The following is an 8,094-nucleotide window of genomic DNA, read 5'->3' on the forward strand; positions in this document are numbered from 1 at the left end:
TCTGTTAGGTTCTGTATGACACACACTCAGAAACCAAACATTGTAGAATCCAGTGTGTCCTTGAGTGCGTGTCTACAATGCGTGCGTGCGTGCGTGCGTGCGTGCGTGCGTCTGTGCATGCGTGTGTCCATGGCCATGCTAGAGCCCACCCCAGATTTGTGTTTCAGAGATCTTTACTTATTTATTTTTTCCTGCCTTGGCTTGTGTAGGCACTAAGTCACCACACTTCCCGAAAAACAAAATGAAACAAAACAAAACAAAATCCACCAACAAATGGACCAAACCCAAACCCCAAGCCAAACAAACAAATATTCCTGCCTGCCTGTCTGTCTATCAGGGCTACAACAGAGAGAAGTGGAATCTTGAATGAACAAAACTAGAATACCTAAGTCTGCCTGTTTCCCCTCTTCCCACCCTCCCCTGCCCCCCAGCCCATCCCCTAGAGCTGGTCTAGCATGTTCTCTGACCCTGGGGGTGCGGTGAACCGGCCTGCTTTGCTAAACTCTGTAGTGTATAAACTTGGTAACTCTAGAAAGCAGGAGCTGAAAATGTGCAGATAAGGTGGTGGTCGAGCTGTGTGTGTGTTGGTGTGGGAGGGAGACTGCTTCGGTAACTGCTGCTTTTCAATGTCCGGCTGAAACTCTGTGCTTATGATGTATCTTTTGGTTTATTCGATTTTACTTACTGTCTATTGGGTTTGCATTTGATTTTTATTGATTTTATTGATATTTATGTTTAACTATTTTGACCTGGCTAAATGACTGACTGACTGACTGACTGACTGACTAAGTCTACCTGGCATACAGGAGGAATTCAAGGACGAACGATTGTTTAAGTATGACAAAAATAAGTAAGTAAGTAAGTAAGTAAGTAAGTAAGGGGGTTGGGGATTTAGCTCAGTGGTAGAGCGCTTGCCTAGCAAGTGCAAGGCCCTGGGTTCTGTCCCCAGCTCCGAAAAAAAAGAAAGAAAAAAAAGTAAGTAAGTAAGTAAGTAAGTAAGTAAGTAAGTAAGTAAATAAATAAATAAATAAATAAATAAATAAATACGATCATTTAGAAGTAATATAGGCAGAAGGAGAACATGTGGCTGTGGATGGTCTGAGGCTTCTGGCTGCTTTTGGGTGCCTCTTCACCTTTCTGCACGTGCAAACTGAGTTTAATTAAGTTCTGTTTCCCTAGAGGCTGGGAAAGGGAGAAACAGAAGTGACCTGGAACATCAGGGCTAATGGCCGGCTGCCTCCATCTTGGTGAGGTCAGGTGTCAGCCAAGCTGGCTGCCAACCATCCACAGTTGAATCCAAAGTGCCCAAATGGGACACTATAACAAATCATGTATACAGATTTGTGTATATAGAAAACATTTTTCCTTTCTCTTCTTTTCTTTTCTTGAGAAATTCAGCTGGTCCTGATGTCTTTCCCTCGGTGTGTCCCTCTGTCATCTCTCTCTCTCTGTCTCTTTGTCTTACTGTCTCTGTCTGTCTCTGTCTGTCTCTGTCTCTGTCTCTCTCTCTCTCTCTGTGTGTGTGTGTGTGTGTGTGTGTGTGTGTGTGTGTTCCTTAATCTCAGCAGCACTACTCATCCAATCGATTTTTCCTCTCCCCTTGTCTCCTTCACATGGCTATTACCCCACCTTAAACAGCACTAGAAGAGCCTGGCAGGCAGATATCTACCCTCTATGCTGTCAGAATTTTTTTTTTTTTTTTTTAAAGTCAAAACCTGGATTCTCAGGAGCCATGTGGTGTGTCCTCCTAGGTTCTGGTGCCCTCTTCTGGCATGCAGACATATAGTCAGCAGAGAGAGCTGTGTGGGTGGCCGAGGCAGGCAGAGTGGACCTCTGTGAGCTTGAGGCTAGATAAGTCTACGGAGCAAGTTCCATGACTGCCTGGGCTATACCAAAAGAAACGTACCTTGAGGCAAAACAAAACAAAGCAGAAAAGGTTCTGCTTTTATTTTACAGACATGTGTTCTTTCTAGTCCTATTGACTATAGAAGTTTGATCATGAAGTCACATTGATTTTTATTACAGAGTTTATTTGTGTGTGTGTGAGAGAGAGAGAGAGAGAGAGAGTTTTTTCTTTAATCTTCAAACATATTTTTTATTGTTTATTTATTTTATGAGCACACTGTCACTGTCTTCAACACACAAGGAGAGGATTCCATTACAGATGGTTGTGAGCCACCATGTGGTTGCTGGGATTTGAACTAAGGATCTCTGGAAGAGCAGTCAGTGCTCTTCACCGCTGAGCCGTCTCTCCAGCCCTGAAACAATATCTTGAATAAACAATAACAAAAACACTAAAACTAAGTCTGCCAGTTTTCCTCTTTCTTTCTCTCTCTCTCTCTCTCTCTCTCTCTCTCTCCCTCCCTCCCTCCCTCCCTTCCTTCTTTCTTCCTTTCTTTCTTTTTCTTCAGATAGGATTTCTTAGTGAATGATATTTATGTTGATATAAATTTTTTACGTACTTTTGACTGGCTAACTAACTAGCTAAGTCTGCCTGTCCTAAAGAAGGAGTTCCCCTGCCACAACTAAATACGTGCATAGAAAAAAAATATATAATTATTAACTTGGGATGAAACTAATGTAACAAGCAAGCAAACAAACGCACAAGCAAACAAAGTAGGGATGGTGGTGCTGGGTGCCTGGTATATGGGAGATGGGAGACCTGTGGTCTAGAGCGTCCAGAGCTCTGGCCTCCATACTCTGGACTGCATTCTCTCTAGCAATCTTCCCAAAGTGGCTGTATTTAACCATGTTTTTATTTTTTAAATTGGCTCTCTCTCTCTCTCTCTCTCTCTCTCTCTCTCTCTCTCTCTTTCTCCCTCCCTCCCTCCCTCCCTCCCTCCCTCCCTCCCTCCCTCCCCCCACCACACACACAGAGGCACGTGTGAACAAGGGAATGCAAATGCACAAAATAAGTATGTTTTGATCAGAGTGAAAACAAATCACGGGAATTTTAACCATTCCACCATCATTCCACCATTCTTTTAATTTACTCTCTGTGTTTAGTCTTCCAAAGAGGGTGGCAGGTGTGTGGTTTGGTGAGTGCCGGCTGGCGGTGGCAGCGAGGAACAGAGAACAACAACAACCCCCCCTCCCCCCCATCGGGATCGGTGGAGGGTTTTAAAAATGAGTGAGCCATTTAAAAATGGTGTGGAACTGAGGTCGCCGCCACCCTCCCCTCACGACGGAGTTTGGACGCTCCCTTTTCCTAACTGTGCCTGTTCCTTGCTAATTGTTAACCGATTCGAGAGTGCATGTCCTTTCACTTAGAGGTGGCCTGTTTTCACCGCTCCGTCCTACTTTCCTTTTCTGGGTGCCTGAGGGGGTTGGCCCCGAGTCCATCCCGCGTTCACTGTGTTCCGGCGGGACAACCGGGACCGTTTGTGCCATTCGGGAGAAGTGGTGGGTACCTGCCCCGTTGTGCGTGGGTGAGTGTCCCCCTGAGCTAGGGAGGTCACTCCGGAGAGACGGAATGAGTGTGTGTGGCGGCGGCGGCGCGTGACAGTCTGTATTGGTTTGCTTGATCGAGATCGCTGTCGGGCGACACCTAGTGGCGACAAGTTTCCGCAACGCTCCTGTCCCCCGGTTGGTGACAAAGGACGGGGAAGTGCCTGTGGTGAGCCGGCCAGGGTGAGAGGGTGACAGGCAAGCAGGCGGGTGCGCGACGGAGACGCCGTCCTGTCTGGGGACCATCTCTAGCTAGGAGGTTGTACCTGGAGAACTTCAGGGGAGGAGGGTGGCTGTACGACCTATTGGGACACAAGGAGGGGTTGGTGGCAGCTGGATGAGGTCGACCAGAAGGCTTGGGCCCCGTCCCGGATTTTTTTTTTTTTTTTTCCAATTTTTTTTTTTTAATTTTTTATTTTATTTTATTTTATTTTTTTTTATTTCTTCCCTCCTCTCCGGTCCCAGCCAGCGGGACCATAGACACTTTTGAGGCCGAGAGGGTGCTGTGTCCCCGGCCTCCGAGCCGAGGTGGCCCGGCTAGGGGGCGCCACGGAGTTTTTTTTTTTTTTTTTCTTTTCCAGGAGTCCCTTCGGTCCCAGCCAGCGGGACCATAGACACTTTTGAGGCCGAGAGGGTGCTGTGTCCCCGGCCTCCGAGCCGAGGTGGCCCGGCTAGGTGGCGCCACGGATTTTTTTTTTTTTCTTTTCCAGGAGTCCCTTCGGTCCCTGATAGCGGGAGCCTGGACCTCTGAGGCCGAGAGGGTGCTGTGTCCCCGGCCTCCGAGCCGAGGTGGCCCGGCTAGGGGGCGCCACGGAGTTTTTTTTTTCTTTTCCAGGAGTCCCTTCGGTCCCTGATAGCGGGAGCCTGGACCTCTGAGGCCGAGAGGGTGCTGTGTCCCCGGCCTCCGAGCCGAGGTGGCCCGGCTAGGGGGCGCCACGGAGTTTTTTTTTTTTTTTCTTTTCCAGGAGTCCCTTCGGTCCCTGATAGCGGGAGCCTGGACCTCTGAGGCCGAGAGGGTGCTGTGTCCCCGGCCTCCGAGCCGAGGTGGCCCGGCTAGGGGGCGCCACGGAGTTTTTTTTTTTTTTCTTTTCCAGGAGTCCCTTCGGTCCCTGATAGCGGGAGCCTGGACCTCTGAGGCCGAGAGGGTGCTGTGTCCCCGGCCTCCGAGCCGAGGTGGCCCGGCTAGGGGGCGCCACGGAGTTTTTTTTTTCTTTTCCAGGAGTCCCTTCGGTCCCTGATAGCGGGAGCCTGGACCTCTGAGGGCGAGAGGGTGCTGTGTCCCCGGCCTCCGAGCCGAGGTGGCCCGGCTAGGGGGCGCCACGGAGTTTTTTTTTTTTTTTTCTTTTCCAGGAGTCCCTTCGGTCCCTGATAGCGGGAGCCTGGACCTCTGAGGCCGAGAGGGTGCTGTGTCCCCGGCCTCCGAGCCGAGGTGGCCCGGCTAGGGGGCGCCACGGAGTTTTTTTTTTTTTTTTTCTTTTCCAGGAGTCCCTTCGGTCCCAGCCAGCGGGACCATAGACACTTTTGAGGCCGAGAGGGTGCTGTGTCCCCGGCCTCCGAGCCGAGGTGGCCCGGCTAGGTGGCGCCACGGATTTTTTTTTTTTCTTTTCCAGGAGTCCCTTCGGTCCCTGATAGCGGGAGCCTGGACCTCTGAGGCCGAGAGGGTGCTGTGTCCCCGTCCTCCGAGCCGAGGTGGCCCGGCTAGGGGGCGCCTCCGAGACTTTATTTTTTCCAGGATCCTCCCCGGTCCCTGCCAGCGGGAGCATGGACTTCTGAGGCCGAGGGGAAGCTGTGTTCCAGGCTATCTACCATGGCCTCCTCGGTCTGTGAGCACTCAGGGTTCTAAGGTCGACCAGTTGTTCCTTTGCGGTCCGGTTCTCTTTCTACATGGGGACCTCTTGGGGACACGTCACCGAACATGACTTCCAGACGTTCCGTGTGGCCTGTCATGTTTATCCCTGTGTCTTTTACACTTTTCATCTTTGCTATCTGTCCTTATTGTACCTGGAGATATATGCTGACACGCTGTCCTTTTGACTCTTTTTGTCATTAAAGGACGTTGGAAGAGGCTTGCACCAAGGCTGTTTGCTTGTCCAGCCCTAGCTCTTTTCTTCTGCGCATGGGCCTCTTCGATGCTCGAAGCTTAGCGTCCCCCCATGAGTACGCGCTTCCTGCTTTCCCGTGCTTGCTTGCCTGTGCTCTGTGGGGCAGCTTTATGACAACCGTCCCGCGTGTCAGGCGTTCCCGATTTCCCCGTGGTGGTTGTCGTCCGTTACCGGTAGGAGTCGTTGGTGCCGAGTGCGACTGGAAGGGTTTTCCCGTTTGGTGCCAGTGACCCCCTGGCGTGCTCCTCTGCGGCCGACCGGTTTTTTTATTTGTTTTTTTTTTTTTGTTTTTTGTTTTTTTTTTTTTTTTGTTTTTTGGAAGGAGTTCCCGAACCTCCGCTGCTTGGTGGTGTGTCCCTTTCTTTCCTGCTGTGTGACTCCCGAGTTGCACCTTTTCTCCTTCGAAGGGGATTTTATTTTTTTATTTTTATTTTTTATTTTTTATTTTTTTTTTTTGAAGGAGTTCCCGAACCTCCGCTGCCCGTTGAGTCCCGTTCTTCCACGCCACGTGCCTCCCGAGTGCAACGCTTCCTTTTTTTTCTCGCCCTCGAGAAGGGTAAATTTTTTTTTGTGTGTGTGGCAGTGTTAGCGACTTCTTCCCGTGCTCTCTCTCGCTCTTCTCGCTCGTATTCCCGTCCAGTGCGTTGTTAGAAAGCTCTCACGCCCGTTGTTCCCGATGCATGGCGTGTCTCGCTCCCGTTGGATCGATGTGGTGCTGCCGCGTTCTCTTCGGGCCGGGGCCTAAGCCGCGCCAGGCGAGGGACGGACATTCATGGCGAATGGTCATTCAGCGCGAATGGCGACCGCTCTTCTCGTTCTGCCAGCGGGCCCCTCGTCTCTCCTCCCCATTCCTTTGCAGGGTGGTGTGTGGAAGTCAGGGGTGCGGCTGTCCGGCACGAGCGCTGACCCGCGCACACTTGTTGCTGTGGTTCGCGGTGTCCCTGTGGACGTGTCGGGGGCGCTTGCCCCCACGCCGTTCACTGCTTCGCGGCCCTCTTCCCCCGTGCCGGGGGAAGGTGGTAGACCCGCTGCGGTGCATACCCTTCCCGAATGGTGTGTGCACGCGCCCTGCTTTGTGTGAGCCTTGCGGTGCTCCTGGAGCGTTCCGGGCTTTGACCACCAAGGTGCCCGCTTCTGAGTTGGCGGTGGCGCTACCCGCTCCCCGGCGTGCCTCCTGTGCTCCATGGTGCTTGTGCCTTTACGCTTTCCCTTGTCCTAGTTGCCGGCTTTCTGCACGGTGACAGAAAGGGGGGGGGTCGAGGAGTTGAGTGTGCGGGTAAAAAGGCTCCTTCCGTTGGGTGAGCGCCCACCCCGTGCCTATGTTTTTGGTGCCTTCACCCGCGGGCCCTGCGCGGTTAGGGTGGTGCTGAGCGATCGCGGCTGGCCCTTTTTAAAGACCGGACTCCCTCAAGTAAAGGCTCCTCCTTTGTGTGCGCCTTGAAGAGGCCTGGCTCTCGGCGGGGACCTGTCGCAGGTCCCCCCGGTCCGCGAATGCTCAAGAAGACCCCGGAGAAAGAGACCTTTGCCGATACCGCAGACCCCCCACCAGCTGGCGCGTGGTCCTTCCCGTTCTGTCCCGCGCCTGTTGCTCGTTTCCCGTTGCGTGCACGGAGCCCTTGGCTGCTCGTCGGTGTTGGGTTCGTCCCGCCCTCAGTGAGGAATTTGCCTTCTCTAGCTATCTTCGGAAAGGGCTTTACGATCTCCGAGGGGCTTCTCCCGGATGGTCCCCTCGGCTGCCCGCCCTGACCTCAGCCTTCTGCGCGCAGCGTTTGCTCTCTCGCCTACCGCGACCCGCGCCTCCCCGCTCCGAGTACGAGGAGGGATCACGCGGGACGGGGCTCTGTCGACCTGCCGCTGTGCGGAGCTTGTGGGGGAGATTGGGTTTCTGGTGGCAGGTGGCGGGGAAGGGCCGTGCACACGCCCGCGTGCGCGGTACCCCCCTCACCGCGAGGGGTCGTCGCGGGACGGGTGGGTTTGGAAGGGCGGCGGTGGGCTCCCGGTCCCACCCGCCTCCGTTTCCCCCGTGCCCTCCGTCGCGTGTGCGTCCCTCCCACGCGCGTCCACGTCCCGGCCACTCTCGCGGCGAGGTCGTGTCGCGTGTGGTGCGTGCCGCGTGCTCTCGGGCGTCTGCGGTTGCCGCCTCGTCCCCCCCTTCCACGGCAGCGTTCCCACGGCCGGTGGAGATCGCGGGAGCCGTCCTACCCCCCCTTCCCCCTCCGCGGGGCTCTCGAGGGTCCGTGAACCGCGGGGTTGGCCTCGCTCTCGGGGGCGGACTTCTTATTTGGGGGAACCGGCGGTCGGCCGCGTCCGGCGCGTCGTCGGACGTTGGGACCCGCTGCCACGCGGGGGTCTTCGTCGGTTGGCGTCGGCGTCTGCCTCGGTTCGCTCTCGCGTCGGCTGGCGTCTCCTCGGGCTCCCGGGGGTTGTCCGTTGGTTTCGGGTCGGCTCGGTGCCGCGGGCGTGGCGGGACTGCTCCGGGTTGGGTGCAGTGTGATTCCCGCCGGCTTGGCTCGCGTGCCCGGTCGCCGCCCGAGTGGCCTCCCGG

General features: G+C 54.4%; 1 long non-coding RNA gene across 1 annotated transcript in view; it reads left to right on the forward strand.

Annotated features, from left to right (window-relative positions):
* Positions 1–3,147: 3,147 nt before the first annotated feature.
* LOC147997228 (uncharacterized) overlaps positions 3,148–8,094 on the forward strand; it is an 18,344-nt gene continuing 13,397 nt past the window's right edge. Inside the window, exon 1 of the long non-coding RNA XR_015648073.1 lies at positions 3,148–3,402. This is a non-coding gene — a long non-coding RNA (uncharacterized LOC147997228). The remainder of the gene's footprint in view (positions 3,403–8,094) is intronic.

This window comes from Rattus norvegicus, unplaced genomic scaffold, assembly GCF_021556685.1.
Source record: "Rattus norvegicus strain SHRSP/BbbUtx unplaced genomic scaffold, alternate assembly SHRSP_T2T unassigned-0000209, whole genome shotgun sequence".
In the NCBI taxonomy this organism is placed as follows: domain Eukaryota; kingdom Metazoa; phylum Chordata; class Mammalia; order Rodentia; family Muridae; genus Rattus; species Rattus norvegicus.